The 18,268-nt window shown below is 40.0% G+C and overlaps 1 protein-coding gene and 1 non-coding gene across 2 annotated transcripts in view; one reads left to right on the plus strand and one right to left on the minus strand.

Annotated features, from left to right (window-relative positions):
- LOC124798807 (lachesin-like) overlaps positions 1 to 18,268 on the minus strand; it is a 195,914-nt gene that overhangs the window by 157,667 nt on the left and 19,979 nt on the right. The window lies entirely within an intron of this gene.
- Trnas-cga lies at positions 16,249 to 16,323 on the plus strand. The gene has a single exon. It is a non-coding gene; the product is annotated as a tRNA-Ser (tRNA).

An 18,268-nucleotide genomic window follows, 5' to 3' on the forward strand; every position in this document is an offset into this window, starting at 1 on the left:
TCGACTAATATGCTATCCACCGTGCAAAACACGATCGTGCAGACATCTGTCGACATTGATGTGACTGTATAGTGAATTAGACACAGGCCGGGAAACTGTGGTCTATTGCTTTAATTTTGGAGAATAGTGTAGTTCGCCACCTAAGCTTATTTATGTTCCCCACGTCTTTCGTCATAAATCTTACAAACATTCCTTAAAAGTCTTTCATTAATTATGTGTGCCAAATTTCTCGATTTTAGAATTTTTTTATTAAAATAATTATCTTTATACACAGATGAAGTCGAAACATTATGACCACTGCCCACAGCGCCTTTGGATGCCGACTGGTGACGTCGCGGGCACGTGACGTGATAACAAAACTGTACCAGCGGAGCAGGTACGGACGGGGGTTCACCATAGGGAAGATATGAGCTGAAAATAAGGAAATCTCTTGAGATAAGTGACTTTGGCAAAGGGCAGATTACTATTACCCAGAATCTTACAACACCCTCATTGGCACTGTAGCGATAAGGAAGTACTTCTCTGGGCGGTACCACTAACCTGGTGTCTTGCTGCTTCGGTAAGTCCCTCGTAGCACAGTGATAGCGTTCAGGAGCCAGGTTCCATGTAGTTAGTGATCCTGCTGAAGTGGAGTGTTTAGGAATGCCAGTTGTTAATTGTCAACAACGTTTGTACCATAATTGTTTCAATACAGAAATTTCTTTGTCACACACGTCACAGAATCAGCATCTGCAATATGGCGGCTCTGGACTACGCCGTTATTCGACCCTTTACACACATTAACACAGTTTTCCGATTTAACATAATAAGAGACACTGCCCACGACACGTGGCGTTCACTTTATATCTTATTCAACAGCAGAAATATGTACTTGCCACCGTTCTTTTAGAGCCGCCCCGGTTACCCGACCGTGCGTTTTGAGTGGCTCCTCGCGACTAACTCGCCCTATCTTCCCGAAGGACAAGAGACACCATCCCACCTTTCTCTCTGAGCCAATAAGGACACTTCTCTCGTTTCCTGCATATATATATATATATATATATATATATATATATATATATATATATATATATATATATATATATATATATATGTACAAACCTTCAGCCAATGGCCGTTCAGATCGCTGTTGCTAGGCGGATCTGACGTCACGTTTGCGGAGATTGTGACCGAAGTTTGTCTCGGAACACTGTCTCAGATTGTAAGATCCTACTCCAGAATAGTCGGATCCTGTCCCTACTAAGGTTGTTCACTGAATGTGAGTTTCGGAAGTTTGTCAGCTCGGTAAAGTGGGATAGATGGTTATCTGTGGCATCTCTACAGAAAGAGCACAATGGTAGTGCACGCACAAGTGTTTGGAACACACGGTTCATCATACATTGGTGATTGTGGAGCTCCGCAGCAGTCTATCCGTAGGTGTTCATGTGTTGATACAACGAAGTCGCCAATTACGACCGCCGTGGGCACGGGACCATCGGGATTCGACCGTCTATCTATGTAAACGTGTCGGTTCTTCGGGTGAATCACATATTTGCTAAACTTAGTCCATGGTCGTCTCCAGAGACGCCTTCATCGGGGTGAATGGCAGCTCGAAACGTGCAGCGTGCAGGCTGTTGGGAGTCATTACGCTATGGGAGTCATTACCCTGCGTTTGTGTGGGACATTTGGTAGTAATCGAAGACACACTGACAGCTGCTTCGTGCTCGATATCTTCCCCGACGGCGATGTCATCTTTCAGCACTGTACTTGTCCGTCTCTCGGAGTCAGAATTGCGCTACAGTGGTTTGAGGAGCATTATTGTGAACTCACGTTGTTGTCTCGGCGACAAGATTCGTCTGATGTAAATCTTATGGAACACATTTGCGTGGTTACCGGGCACCTTCACTGCGTACGCAAATCAGCGGCTCGTTATTTACGCGAATTAAGTGACCTATGTGTATACACCTAATGCCACATATCTCCACGACCTACCAACAAACTATCGGATCCCTTATATGCAGAATCAATTATGCATTTCGCTCCAAAGACGGACAAACAGAGCTATTAAATAGTTGGCTCATCAGTGTATATGCCAGCATTTTATCAGCGACTTCGTCCGTGTAGGCGTATGTCACATAAATGTACACGTCACCCCCTTCCTTCTCTCTGTCGATCTTCTCTTCGCCCTTCTTTCAGCTCAGCCATATCCATCTGTTCCTATACCACTTGGAACGCATACTGCCGCATACCGCCACACAAATCAATTTCCACTACTGGCCATTAAAACTGCTACACCACGAAGATGACGTGCTACAGATGTGAAATTTAACCGACAGGAAGACGATGCTGTGATATGCAAATGATTAGCTTTTCAGAGCATTCACACATGGTTGGCGCCAGTGGCGACACCTGCAACGTGCTGGCATGAGGAAACTTTCCAACCGATTTCTCATACACAAACAGCAGTTGACCGGCGTTCCCTGGTGAAATGTTGTTGTGATGCCTCGTGTAGGGACGAGAAATGCTTACCATCATGTTTCCGCCTTTGATAAAGGTCGGATTGTAGCCTGTCCGGATTGCGGTTTATGATATCGCGACATTGCAGCTCGCGTTGGTCGAGATCCAACGACTGTTAGCAGAATATGGAATCGTTGGGTTCAGGTGGGTAATATGGAACGCCTTGCTGGATCCCAACGGTCTCGTATCACTAGCAGTCGACATGAAAGGCATCTTATCCCCATGGCTGTAACGGATCATGCAGCCACGTCTCGATCCCTCAGTCAACAGTTGGGGACGTTTGCAAGACAACAAACATCTGCACGAACAGTTCGACGACGTTTGCAGCAGCATGGACTATCAGCTCGGAGACCGTGGCTGCGGTTACCCTTGGCGATGAATCACAGACAGGAGCGCCTGCGAAGGTGTACTCAACGACAAACCTGGGTGCACGAATGGCAAAACGTCATTTTTTCGGATAAATCCAGGTTCTGTTTACAGCATCATGATGGTCGCATCCGTGTTTGGCGACATCGCGGTGAACGCACATTGGAAGCGTGTATTCGTCGTCGCTATACTGGCGTATCACCCGGCATGATGGTCTTTACTTAGCAGTAATATATAACTGCTCGGTCGATAACAGATCCGTACCAGATGATTGGAAACCTGCACAAGAGCACAGCAGTACGCAAGTAGGGGATTAATGGTAATTCGATGAATTACAGTCCCATATCACTGACGTCAATTTGGCATATGATATTCGAAGATATACTGTGTTCTTCTCAACCCAACTAACTCCTTATCCACACGAAGTATTGAGTAATATCGACAGGAATCTCAAATTGATTCCATACTTTTGTACTTCCAAAAGGCTTTTCACACCATTCCTCACAAGAGGCTCCTAACCAGATTGCTTACCTATGGAGTATCGTCTCATCTGTACAATTGGATTTGTAAGTTGCTGTGAGAAAGTCATATATTGCAGTTATTTCCGCGTCTAGTAAAATGGATGCGCTATCTAGCGTTCACCAAGAAAGTGTAATATGCCCTCTACTGTTCTTAATATGGATAAAGGATTTAAGAGTGAAATGTGGAGTATTAGATTTTAATTAAGAAAAAATGGAAGAACAGGTTTCCCAGCTATACCTTCATAAATGAAAGACTCCTATCAGTAGCTAAAAATAGAGATAGGCTATCTCACAAAAATAGGTGTAGATATCCTTCAAGATGGAAGAAGGGTAGAAACCAAAGTATTCTACGACGACCTTCGAAAGCACGTTGACAACAATAAGAAAAGTTCTACATACGTAGGTAATTTTCCGACACTTGGAATAATATTAAAGTCTCGATGGCACATTATAAATAACCATGGGCACGATTTACGTCATTTTTAACATGTAACGAAATGAAAATAAGCAACAATTTCTTTAGAAAGAACATTGTTCATAAACTGATGTGGTGTGCAAGAGGCAATAGATTTATTATTGATTATGTCATAGTGAACGGAAAGCTCGGAGGACTAGTACAACATGTAAGGGTACTTAGAAGCAGCGACACAGAGGCAGATCATTTCCTGGTGATTATCAAGTTAAATCTGATTTCTAGATAGAAGAACCAAACTACTACGAAGAACAATCTCGAAGACAAAGTTTTCAAAATCTACTTTATGCAACGCTGTCTGTTAATTATATGCACGAAAAATTCATAACATATTGAAAGAATACCTAACATTACTTTTACAGCGTCTTACGAATTATTTACAAAATAAATCTAGAAAATTAATATATATATATATATATATATATATATATATATATATATATATATATATATATATATATATATATATATACAAAACGGGAAAGCACAAAATCATGCGCGTTGCAAGTGACGATGGAGGCAAAAGGAAAGAAAAAGAAATTTAGGAGGAGAAAGTGTGACAAAATATGGAATGATGACAAAGCAAACGCAGTTAACGACAAACAAAGAACTTACATTACAAATCTACATCACAATACAGAAGAAACAATAGCGCAGTATAAAGCAAAATTCAACTAGGCTAAGAAAATAGTTGGAGAAGCTCATTAAAAATTCTGGGATAGAATGATACCAAACCTTCAAAATAAACTGAAAGGTAGACAAGATATGGCTCAGGAACTCCATAAATAAGTCAGCATACAGGAGAAACATTCTGCACAAGTACACGTAATGGACAAAGAAGCTTGGAAGAAACACTATCAGAGATTAGCGGTAGAAAACAATAACAAAATTTAAGTAACGAAAATAAACGATGTCAAAGAACCAGGTATTGAAATATACCAAGGAGACAATACTACACTGGCGCAGATACAAGAGTTATTAAAGCAGATGAACAACAGAAAATCACCAGGACACGACAACATATACGAAGAACTTAGCAAATGTAGACGTCTAGTGCTGGAACTGAGACTGTTGCATTTATTAAATGAACGTTGGATATTGATTGTGATACCTGACTCTGGGAGATTGGCGGAAGTAATATCATTCTATTGAAAGGGAATTATAACTGCTTGTCAGAAATACGGAGGCATAAGTCTTTGAGCTCTTGCCATTAATTATATGCAAGAATAAATGTTAACAGAGAGAAAGGATAGCTAACGCTCTGTTATTGGAGAAATAAAAAAGTATTTCAAAAGAGGACGATCATGCAATGACAAATACTGCAGTAGTCTGACAGATAACTGAGAAGAGACGAGAAGATAATCTGGAAACTCATATTGCATTTGCCAATTACGAAAAAGCTTCCTACAGAGTCAACAGGAATGTGCCGTGGAATATAATGGAAAGACGAGGGTATTCGAATCATTTAATGCAAGTAACAAAAGTTCGTATTTAAATAACGAAATTTCAGTTAAGACAGACAAAGAAAGAACAGAACCAATAGCAGTTAAGAGAAGTATGACAAGAGTGCAGTCCCTCACCCACTTCATTTAAAATGTATACTGACGACATCGTCAGACAATGGAAACGTGACATCTACCCAGGAATAACATTAATTCCTATAAACACATTTAAATACTGTATTACCAATTTCTTCTATATCATTCGGACTCAATACATAAACTCTAAACTAGAAAATATCAGAAACTAAAACCAAAGTTATGGTTATTATCAGAAAATACCGAGAACTTTCAAAGATAACGTTAAATAGGAAATCAGTTGAACAGGTATCTCACTTTCATATACTGGGATGTGATGTAATTTACGAACATGATAATGACATCTACAGTAAGTTAAGTAAGCATCAAATCGTATGCGGCACTATACATAGAACATTAACTAATAAAAACAGAAAGGATACGAAGACAATACTTTCCAACTAACGGCGACGTCTATGCTCATACGCAGATGTGGTATCTGGACAGTAATAAGGGAAAATCAAAGAAGGATAAAGTCAGCTGAAATGAAATTTTTCAGGGAAGCAAAAGGATTTTCTCTAAGAAATCAAATATAGAATTCTGTATCAAGGAAAGATTTAAATATATTTTGCATGAATGAAACAATAGAAAACGATATTACAAAATGGAAGAAGCATATAGAAAGAATGGAAGTGAAGAAGAAGAACTGCGTTTAAGAGACAATCTGAACAGTCATCCTAGACTATTTGCAGTTGATGCTGTCGGTTAGCGTCTAGTAATGTTATCAGATGACCCAAATCAATTGAAAAATGATTTAGATTATATCTCTTTATGATGCTAAAAGTGGCAGCTGATTGAGAATAAGTGTGAGGTCATCAACAGGAGTACTGAAAGGAATCCATTGAAATTCAGTTACATTATTAATTACACAGTTCGAAAGGTTGTAAATACCTAGGCATTACAGTTATGAACAACTTAAAATCACGTAGAAAACGTTGTGTGCGTTGTGTGGATGGCGAACCAAAGACTGCCAATTTATTGGCAGAAAACTTAGAAAATGCCACAAATCTACTAAACAGACTAGGTTTCATAAACAAATAGTCTATAATTTGTGGCCTGTTTACCATACTGTATTAGTTTTGTGATTCTAGGGATCCATTTTTTGGTAGCTACTTTTAGTTCAACCGAGTAGTCTTTCCAAATAACTGTCGTAATACATCTACTGTAAATTTTGCTAGTTTTTCAACTGAAATTCTGAGACTTGTTCCATTAACTATTTCTGTCTAGACAATTTTTTTCTGTAACTGTACGCCTCAGAATATCTGAAGTTACTGAAAATCGTTTCCTAAATGGCAGGCCGTTTATTTGTATTCCATTCAATTTCTTTTTTGGACTTATCGGTACAGGTTTGTGAAATTTTAGCTCCAAAGTGCAGGTCCCTATATTTTCCATTTTATAAAATTTTTTAAACCATAAAGGTAACAAACCATCCGCTTCTATGTCACTAGTTTTTGTTTGTCATGACACAGAAATATCTCCCATTAATTTCTATTTAGTTCTCCTCTATACGTCTTCTATTAGATGCAATATGCCTCTTTTCATTACTTCCCAATTGGTCTGTTTAAGGTTGTTATTAAAGAAAGTGTGGTTTTTAGTTTTCAGTTATTTTATTTCTTCTGCGCTCTAAAACTTACGTTTCGTGAATATCGGTGAGGTCCTTATATTCTCATGTTTACGGACACCCTCCGTTTTCGGTTTATTGTAAAAGTAAATTGATATACAATAAATATGGCTGTTGACGTAGGTTAATCAGTCTGAGAGAAACATACTAGAACTGTAAGTTAATATTTAATGTGACTGATTATAACGGGCAGTCGAGGAAAGTACGAGATAAGGCTTTTGGACTTTTTAGATTATGCAGTCGGAGAAAGATCAGTGCCATTCACGCAGAAGTGGAAAGGCATATTCTGGATTATGTAGGTTGATGGGCAAAACTGGAAGAAGTCAACAAGTCACAAACAATAAGGGATGACCTTAGAAATCACATTCCAGATTGTGGTTAGCAATCAGGTTGGCTTGATACCTGACATGGGAGAAGATCCTCAACCTGTTCATAAGCCAATTCGAGTGCAACTGAGTCGTAGGAACAACTTCAAGACTAGATCTGTAGAAGGGTCAAGTAGAAAGACTATAGTCTCGGGTGGAAATATTGGGGGGGTGTAACCCAAATGGTAGAAGAAAAGCTAAATGTATTACACCACTTCAAAATCATTGTGAAAGGTAGTGCTCAGCTTACATCTACATCTATGTGATTACTATGCGATTCACAATAAAGTGTCTGGCAGAGGGTTCAATGAACCACCTTCAAGCTGTCTCTCTACCGCTCCATTCTCGAACGGTGCAAGGGAAAACGAGCCCTTAAATTTGTCTGTGCGAGCCCTTAATTCTCTTATTTTACCGTGATGATCGCTTCCCCCATATGTAGGTGGGTAGTAACAGAATATTTTCCCAATCGGAAGAGAAAACTGGTGATTGAAATTTCATGAGAAGATCCCGTCGCAACGAAAAACGCCTTTGTTTTAATGACTGCCACTCCAATTCACGCATCGTACCTGTAACAGTATCTCGATGTCATCCGTCAGTCCCACCTGATGCGGATCCCACACCACACAGCAATACTCCAGAATAGGGCGGACAAGCGTGGTGTAAGCAGTCTCTTTAGTAGATCTGTTTCACAGTCTAAGTGTTCTGCCAATGAATGGCAGTCTTTGATTTGCTCTACCCACAACATTATCTATGTGATCGTTCCAATTTAGGTTATTTGTAATTGTAATCACTAAGTATTTACTTGAATTTACAGCCTTCAGATTCGTGTGACTTATCGCGTAATCGAAGTTACTGGATTCATTTTAGTACTCATGTGAGTAACGTCACACTTTTCTTTATTCATGGTCGATTGACACTTATCGCACGATACAGATATCTTATGTAAATCATTTTGTAATTCGTTTTGTTCACCTAATGACTTTATGAGACGATAAATGACAGCACCATCTGCAAACCATCTAAGATATCGTTAATATAGCTCAGGAGCAATAGAGGGACTATAATACTTCCTTGGGGAGCGCCGGATAATACTTTTGTTTTACTCGATGACTTTCCGTCCATTACTACGAACTGTGACCTTCCTGACAGAAAATCACGAACACAGCTAAACCAGGTGAGAAAATGCGGGCTCTCTTCGGAGATTTGATAATAAAATCGGTACCTTATAGAATTAGGAAACATCTTGTCTAGTAACTTCGGTTATAGAATTAAAGGTGATCTGGATGAAACAGGAGCAGCAATAGCCGACACCATGACCAGCTCAGTCTTAACACGGCTGTAACCCAAGTAAATATAGCCCAGGAGCAATAGAGGGCCTATAATACTTCCTTGGGGAGCGCCGGATAATACTTTTGTTTTACTCGATGACTTTCCGTCCATTACTACGAACTGTGACCTTCCTGACAGAAAATCACGAACACAGCTAAGCCAAGTGAGAGAATGCGGGCTCTCTTCGGAGCCCTGCACCTGTTGTGCAATTGGGAGATGAGGATACACGAATTATAACCTGTACCTGAGTAAGAGCGGAGAGTGCAGATTAGATGAGCATCTTACAGAAAGTGTAAGGAGGCTCATAAGCACACGTTGGATTATCTGCATGGATGCTGGAGACAGCGAGAGAAATTTTTGATAGTAGAGTCAATTTATAGGTGCAGTCTTGAAAGAAATCAAAACAGATAAAGATCATTATGTAACATTTCCAGAAAATCAAAATTAGTTCTTTGCTAAAAATATATCTAGGAAATATATTAAAAAAACAAGTAAGCTATGGATAACTAAATTGATTAGTATCTCACGAAAGAAAGAAAAATTTATAAAAAGTCCAAAACAAGTCAACATCTACCGTTAATCGCATTCTACGAAAAATATTATCATATTTTAAGGTAAGTCGTCAAAACGTCTGACATATGCCCATCCTGACAGAAATTAATGATGGAGATGGTAAGGTGATACTGTGAAATGGGAGGCAATACGACTAGTCAGTGCGCAAGATACCATAATAAGTGAAAGAGGTTACAAAGCTGCGACTGACAATTTACATGCTGAGTGTATTTTCAACACTCACGTTTTAAATGTAGCAGCAAAAAGAGGATTGAATAATTTACTATCATGAAGACGATGCACCATCTCATTTTCTCACCGAAGTTCGAGGTTTCCTCGATAATCGCTTCATAGGCCGGTGGATTAACCGTGAAGGGCCAGTCGCATGACCACATTGCTTCACAGACTACGTTCCTACTGTACCAAACAGTTTAGCCGACCTGAAAAATCGAATTTACGCTGCACAAGTTACGTGCAATTTGCTACAATGAGTGTAGGAAGAAAATGATTACTGGTGGGATGTTTACCGCATGACAAATAATAGCCACATCGAACCTAAATAACACTTGACACTTTCATGTGAAAGCTGAGGCTGTTTGCTACAAAATGACACGTATACCTATTCCGTAAGTTATCTCAATAAATTTCTATAATATCATTCCGAAGTGATAAGGTCCTGTTTGACTCACTCTGCAACAGCAATATTTGTCACTGACTTGAACCGAATTATAAAAGTTATCAAGAACAAAGCTCATATGGTGTTGGTATAATTTCATACAGAAATCAGAAGTTTTTCTAACATAACAAATAATATCCCTTGAGAAATATGTAATGCATTTCATGCACAGGAAATTTTTCCACACAGTTTGAATGATGACAGTGTTAAACCTCTTTATAAGAAAAATGACCAGAAAGAGTCCTCATTTAGAATACTGCTGCGCGGTGTGGGATCCTTACCAGGTAGGACTGACGGAGCACATCGAAATAGTTCAAAGAAAGGCAGCACGTTTTGTGTTATCGCGTAATATGGGAGAGAGTGTCACAGAAATGATAGAACATTTAGGCTGGACATCATTAAATGAAAGGCATTTTTCGTTGCGACGGAATCTTCTCACGAAATTCCAACCACCAACTTTATCCTCCGAATGTGAAACTATTTTGTTGAAACCAACCTACGTAAGGAGGAACGATAACCAAGATAAAATAAGGGAAATCAGAGCTCGTACGGAAAGATACAGGTGTTCATTCTTTCTGCACGCTATACGAAATTGGAATAATACAGAATTGTGAAGGTGGTTCAATGAACTCTCTGCCATGCACTTAAATGTGATTTGCAGAGTATCCATGTAGACGTAGATGGCCTCTTTTTCTAAAATATCCGCGAAGTAAGATACTCAAAACCAACCACTTATTTCAGTAGAAACAAATTACTTTGCATATCACCTACTGCATTCTGAAAGAGTTATTTCACTTAGAATGTTATTTATACATTCACTCACCAAATACTATAAGAAAACATTTCAGCAGATAATTTTAGCGACTGAGGAGAAATCATGAAAGAATTCTTACTTAGTTCTATTACGGTCGACAACTATTTCTTGTACACGTAAATGACCTTCAGCTAACTCTGATTAAGCAGAATTGATATATTTTCAGGTCATAAGAGCATTGTTTTTATTATTATTATTACTATTACTGATATTATTGTTATAATTACTATTATTATTATCATTATTATTATTGATATCATTATTATTATTTGTTTTCTGACCTTCATTCGACCACTCTGGTCAATCCTACAAAGGTTTTTAAAAAGAGTTGTAGTATTCACTAATGCAGTTCAGTTCAATAAAAATTCAGTAATACAGCTGCAATGCAGAGAATGATCATCAATTATTATTGTATGGTATAAAGATTTTTTTCTCTTCTGGCTACCCCATACTACTTCATTCTTTCAGAGCTTTCTTTCTTGCTTCATTTGGGATCAGCCTACCTGTAGTACTTTTATAGATCTTCATTTGAAAACTGGTTTGTGTGTTTTTGGTTTTGTCTGTTTTCTTTCTTAGGTCGTCTACCGTAATTTTGAGTTCTAATATCTCTTAACTGATTTCTGTAATCTATATAATGTTGCTCTTAGCAGTCCCCAGTTTTCCTCTTATTCTCTTACTAATTCTGTTTTCTGGTGCTATGATCAGATTCCTAAACAGTGTGGTGTGTTTCTTTCTAACCGTGCTCATTACCAGTTTTATTTTCTCCTTCATTTGAAACTGTTCTCCAATGCCCATTTACTTCATTTTGTTTATGAATCCTGTAATTATTCTTCATTCTATATTAAGTATTCAGTCAATTTCTGATGCATTAGATGTTTTGAAGTTGGTTTAACCAGCATACGTTGTTTCTGGTTGTGTACTTGTTTAATAATGTTTCAATTATGCAGCTATACTAGTTTTTTTATATGTGTTTTTGGTAGGCATTAACTTTGTTCGTTGTTTTTATTCTATTTTTCCATGTCGGTTTCTCTTTTAGGTGTAAGTTATGGCTTCACCTGAATGTTTTAATTTGTTTTGATATCCTGTTCTTCCACTGTAATCTTTCTTTTTTTCTTTCCAACTGGTTGATTATTTAGCACAGTTTGCGTAATTTCTGTTTTCTCTAACTATACTGTAAGGCAGATTTATCTGTAATATTTCCTGTAGTGATTTAAGTTTTTGTCTGCTGTATGGAGCATTGTTGGCTAGAAAAGCAACATCATCGGCATATCACAAGCGGTTTTAATTCAAACATGTTTTTTGTGATTCCTGTTGTTATTTTCTTTGGATTATCCTTGTACACTTCTCTTGTTATATATTCCATCTGCAGTTGAACTCTAATGGTGTAGACAGACACCTTGTCTTAAGTCTGTTTTCATGAGGAATGGTGCAGAAATTTCATCTCTATGCTTGGGTTTTGACTTGATATAGATTAGAGTACGTTCCATTAGTTTTGCGTGAGGATCTAGATACGTCAGAATTTTTAATACTGAGGATCTGTGGACACAATCACAAGCGTTTTTAAAATCTACAAATGTTGCTGCCAGAGTTTCATTCCCTTTCCCATAACACGCCATAATTAACTTTAAAATAAAGATCAGCTCTGCACAGTTTGTCCATGTTCTGAAGCCTGCTTAGTATTCCCTTAATTCCTGTTCTTGTTGTTCCCTGAGTCCTCCAGAAAGGATCATAGATAAAATCTTGTTTGTGCAGTATATGGGAGAGATTTCTCTGCCGTCCTTTGGCTGCTTTTATTCTCCTTTTTGTGTATTGGGTGGATGATGCCCAGGATCCAGTGTTTGGGGAATTGTTCATCTACTCAGGTTTTGTTTTTTTACAGTCATAGGTCGGAGGTCTCGACTGTGCCGCTTGAATATTTCGAAATTTTAACTAAAACCTGGTCTCCTCCACATGCCTCATAAGTTTTTTCTCATTTGATTTATTTTTCTGCATCTTGGAAAGCTGGAGATCTAATTTGCTTATTTTTCTTGTTAGTGTATTTAAATTCGTTTGTAAAAGTTCCTTACGTTCTTCATCAGTCAAAAGTTTATTAAATGCTTTTGCAATATTTTCAGCACTCTCTTTGTCACTGTGTGCCAGTCAGCCATCTTCGTCTTTGAATATTACCGCAGAGGGCTCATACTATTGTAATAAATCACATTAGAGTGAGAATAACAAAAGAAAATGTTAACGAAGTTTTTTCACGAATTATTAAGTGGATCTTTGAAAACAGAATTCCCCTTACTTACAAGAAAACCTACTATGTTCGTTTTGGTACAACAGCTGACTTAACAGTTGAATAGAAGTCTTTATGCTTGCTGGTGAAATTAGTAGTAAATAATCCATCACAATTTGAAAAACAATATGATGTCTATATCTATAGCACTGGAAGAATAATTAGCGTTATTACCTATCAACGAAGCTATCGGCGGCCCAGAAGGTAAGTCAATATGGATCAACCGAAATATTTTATCATTTACCCAGCACCATAAAATGTCAGAAAGGTTGCACAGCAAATTTTAAATCTAATCTAAAGTAATTGTTTCTTCTGTTCCATAGACGATTTTTATTTAAAAGATAATAGTGCGAAAAAAACCTAGTTTTGTGTGTACTTGCATGAGTACAACTGTAGAATAATGCATTCAAAATGGTTATGAGCACTATGGGACCTAACATATGAGGTCATCAGTCCCCTACAAGTTAGAACTACTTAAACCTAACTAACCTAAGGACATCCATACCCGACGCAAGATCCGACCCCGCGACCGTAGCGATCACGCGGTTCCAGACTCATTCTCCTAGAACCGCACGGCCACAACGGCCGGCTAATGCATTCATTAATTTTGAAAGTATACAGATATACATGTCTTGTAAACTGATTCCTTCCACATTATTCTAGTTTCTCAAATGGTGTGTGGAACAAGTAACTAGCTAACCAACTCTTTTTTTACAAATTATGTTTGTAATAGGAGTTTTTCAGAAAATTCTTTAATTTTTATTCAGTTGTTTCTTAAAAATATTTTACAAACATTAGTTATGCCGATTAATTTTTATCTCCGTGTACTCATGTACGTATTAGCTTTCGGTCTTCTCTGACTGGAATAACAAGGGTCATAAATTTGCGAGAATTTGTGGTGTGGACACGTGTCAGAAGTCGGATCATCCCGCCGGTGACGACATGGTACGGCTGTCGCCCTGGCACGGTCGCCGCGGGTGGATGTCGGCGGGTAATCGCAGCGCGCGCCAGAGGATCAGAGGCTAATCCCAGCTGTGTGGCGTTGTGAGGCGGGGCGGCGTAATTGCCGCCCCTGCCCGCCGCCCGCACCCCGCAGCACCGCCACCCCTTGATGCGATTAGCACGGCCTGTGTCACCGCTGTAGATAGCGGGCCGCCGCCACAGGTCAGCCCACTCCAAAGCCGCAATCGGCTCGTTACCGGCTGGGCAGACCGCTCGACCGCGACACTTGTGTCTGGCCGCACTCGGGTCGGCTCCGCAGCGATCTACTTGCGACATTTGCTGCTTTCCTTCAGACGTTCCTTCACACCTGTTGCTCGACTCAACTTGAAGTTTCAAACATATCTGTTATGTGAATGTCAACGTCCGTTAATTCATGAAATGCATATCCAATCACCTGTTCCTTTATTGTAAACCTCAAGCACGAACCGGTTTCGGGTCTTAGACCATCATTAGTGGATATCTATCCAGAGGTTCAAACTCAGAAAAATATAGTGCACAGAAATACCGTAAGAAACTATAAAGGAATATGAAACGAACGTCATTACTCACAAGCTTAAAAACAGTTCAAGTAAATACAGTTTTCATGTCAGTGACAGCGGATGCATCTGAGTAGTTATAATGTGTAATACAGTGCAGTACAGTAAGTTCTGTAAAGTACCGGGTGATCAAAATGTCAGTATATTTTTGAAAACTTAATAAACCACGGAAAAATGTAGATAGAGAGGTAAAAATTGACACACATGCTTCGAGTGACATGGGGTTTTATTAGAACCGAAAAAAAAACATATTGCTAGACGCGCGAAAAATCTCTTGCGCGCGTCGTTTGGTGATGATCGTGTGCTCAGCCGCCACTTTCGTCATGCTTGGCCTACCAGGTCCCCAGACCTCAGTCCGAACGATTATTTGCTTTGGGGTTACCTGAAGTCCCAAGAGTATCGTGATCGACTGACATCTCTAGATATGCTGGAAGACAACATCCGACGCCAATGCCTCATCACAACTCCGGACATGCTTTACAATGCTGTTCACAACATTATTCTTCGACTACAGCTATTGTTGAGGAATCCAGAATGAGATTTTCACTCTGCAGCGGAGTGTACGCTGATATGAAACTTCCTGGCAGATTAAAACTGTGTGCCCGACCGAGACTCGAACTCGGGACCTTTGCCTTTCGCGGGCAAGTGCTCTACCAACTGAGCTACCGAAGCACGACTCGCGCCCGGTACAGAAGCTTTACTTCTGCCAAGTAGTAAGCTGTGAGTACCGGGCGCGAGTCGTGCTTCGGTAGCTCAGTTGGTTAGAGCACTTGCCCGCGAAAGGCAAAGGTCCCGAGTTCGAGTCTCGGTCGGGCACACAGTTTTAATCTGCCAGGAAGTTTCATATCAGCGCACACTCCGCTGCAGAGTGAAAATCTCATTCTGGAAACATCCCCCAGGCTGTGGCTAAGCCATGTCTCCGCTATATCCTTTCTTTCAGGAGTGCTAGTTCTACAAGGTTCGCAGAAGAGCTTCTGTAAAGTTTGGAAGGTAGGAGACGAGATACTGGCAGAAGTAAAGCTGTGAGTACCGGGCGTGAGTCGTGCTTCGGTAGCTCAGTTGGTTAGAGCACTTGCCCGCGAAAGGCAAAGGTCCCGAGTTGGAGTCTCGGTCGGGCACACAGTTTTAATCCGCCAGGAAGTTTCATATCAGCGCACACTCCGCTGCAGAGTGAAAATCTCATTCTGGAAACATCCCTCAGGCTGTGGCTAAGTCATGTCTCCGCTATATCCTTTCTTTCAGGAGTGCTAGTTCTGCAAGGTTCGCAGAAGAGCTTCTGTAAAGTTTGGAAGGTAGGAGACGAGATACTGGCAGAAGTAAGGCTGTGAGTACCGGGCGTGAGTCGTGCTTCGGTAGCTCAGTTGGTAGAGAACTTGCCCGCGAAGGGCAAAGGTCCCGAGTTCGAGTCTCAGTCGGGCACACAGTTTTAATCTGCCAGGAAGTTTCATATCAGCGCACACTCCGCTGCAGAGTGAAAATCTCATTCTGGAAACATCCCCCAGGCTGTGGCTAAGCCATGTCTCCGCTATATCCTTTCTTTCTGGAGTGCTAGTTCTGCAAGGTTCGCAGAAGAGCTTCTGTAAAGTTTGGAAGGTAGGAGACGAGATACTGGCAGAAGTAAAGCTGTGAGTACCGGGCGTGAGTCGTGCTTCGGTAGCTCAGTTGGTAGAGCATTTGCCCGCGAAAGGCAAAGGTCCCGAGTTCGAGTCTCGGTCGGGCACACAGTTTTAATCTGCCAGGAAGTTTCATTGTTGAGGAATGATGGTGGACATATTGAGCATTTCCTGTAAAGAACATCATCTTTGCTTTGTCTTACTTTGTTGTGCTAATTATTGCTATTGTGATCAGATGAAGCGCCATCTGTCAGACATTTTTTGAACTTTTGTATTTTTTTTTGGTTCTAATAAAACCCCACGGCATTCGAAGCATGTGTGTCAATTTGTACCTCTCTATCTACATTATTCCGTGATTTATTCAGTTTTCAAATTTATACTGACTTTTTGATCACCCGGTATATTTATGGTACAAAGAGTAGTGACATCAATTAACAGGACAATAATTATACTAATGAGAAGGTGACAGAAGTAAGTACTGTCATGGTACAAACACTGAAGAGTTAGTCAAAAGCTATCACATTCAATGCTTTATAGATACATTACGTTTTCAGTAGGAAAACTGTGTGATTGTTATTACTGTTATATAAACTTGCTACTAGCAGTCCATAAAGCCAGCCGGCCGAAGTGGCCGAGCGGTTAAAGGCGCTACAGTCTGGAACCGCATGACCGCTACGGTCGCAGGTTCGAATCCTGCCTCGGGCATGGATGTGTGTGATGTCCTTAGGTTAGTTAGGTTTAAGTAGTTCTAAGTTCTAGGGGACTTATGACCACAGCAGTTGAGTCCCATAGTGCTCAGAGCCATTTGAACCAATCCATAAAGCCAGATTTGGTCACTCGTCTAGTTATGTAGTGGTTCGCTATATTTTCGTGATCGTAATGTTACTGCTAGATCTGGATATTAAAATAAACACCCTGACCAATATGAGAATCATATATGATGTGATCCTTCATACGTATTCGTTACATTACAGTAATATTTGATTAATATACGAAGGATTTAAGTAACCCGCCAGGGTAGCCGAGAGCGTTAACGCGCTGCTTCCTGGACTCGGGTAGGCGCGCCGGCCCCGGATCGAATCCGCCCGGCGGATTATCGACGAGGGGCGGTGTACCGGCCAGCCTGGATGTGGTTTTTAGGCGGTTTACCACATCCCGGTTGGTGAATACCGGGCTGGTCCCTACGTTACGCCTCAGTTACACGACTCGCAGATATCTGAACACACTCGCACTATTCCCCTAATTACACTCGACACAGACAGCAGGGGGTACACTAATTCCGTCCCGGGGGGTACGAGGTGGCGTCAGGAACGGCATCCGGCCACCCCTTTCCACTAACCTTGTCAAATTCGTTCCTAACAATGCCGACCCTGCGTCAGCACGGCACCAGTGAAAGAAAGAAAGAATACGTAGGACGTAGGACGTAAATGAATAGTAGTTGAGAATTGTATCTATTTTTAAGAACTCTGTTTTTCAACCGAAATTATGTTACGAACACCATGAGCATTTTCTTTTACGTTGCGACTGACATTAATTTTTATACACCTGACGGATTATTATGCAGCAGTTATGCTACTGTTTAGCATTTAGATATTGCAGAAGTCTCTACCTTCTTCCTGTGGGACAGGTGTTTTTCTATATTTCTATATTTGTAATGGTAACTTCGTTTTTCACTTTCTGTTTACACGAGAAACTAGCAAATAAGTTTGACAAAGACAATCTAGTCTGTTGGTATCTGCAGTTAACTCAAGATCGATATACCTCGTATAAATACGATAAAAAGGTTTAGTGAAGGTCTTGACCAACTTTTCAGTATTTCTAACGAAACAGTACTTACTTCTCTGTTCTTCTCATTGGTACAATTACTCTCCTCTTAACTAATGTAACTACTGAGTGCAACCTAAATGTCGCATGTGGAACTTACTGTATTTTGTTTTATTACATGTCATACCACCTAAGGTGTCTCCACTGTTAAATAATTACATGAGAGCGGTACTTACTTGAACTGTTTTTAACCTTTCAAGTACTGACGTTCGTTTTGTAGCTCTTTATA

Source organism: Schistocerca piceifrons, chromosome 5 (assembly GCF_021461385.2).
Source record: "Schistocerca piceifrons isolate TAMUIC-IGC-003096 chromosome 5, iqSchPice1.1, whole genome shotgun sequence".
Taxonomy (NCBI): Eukaryota; Metazoa; Arthropoda; class Insecta; order Orthoptera; family Acrididae; genus Schistocerca; species Schistocerca piceifrons.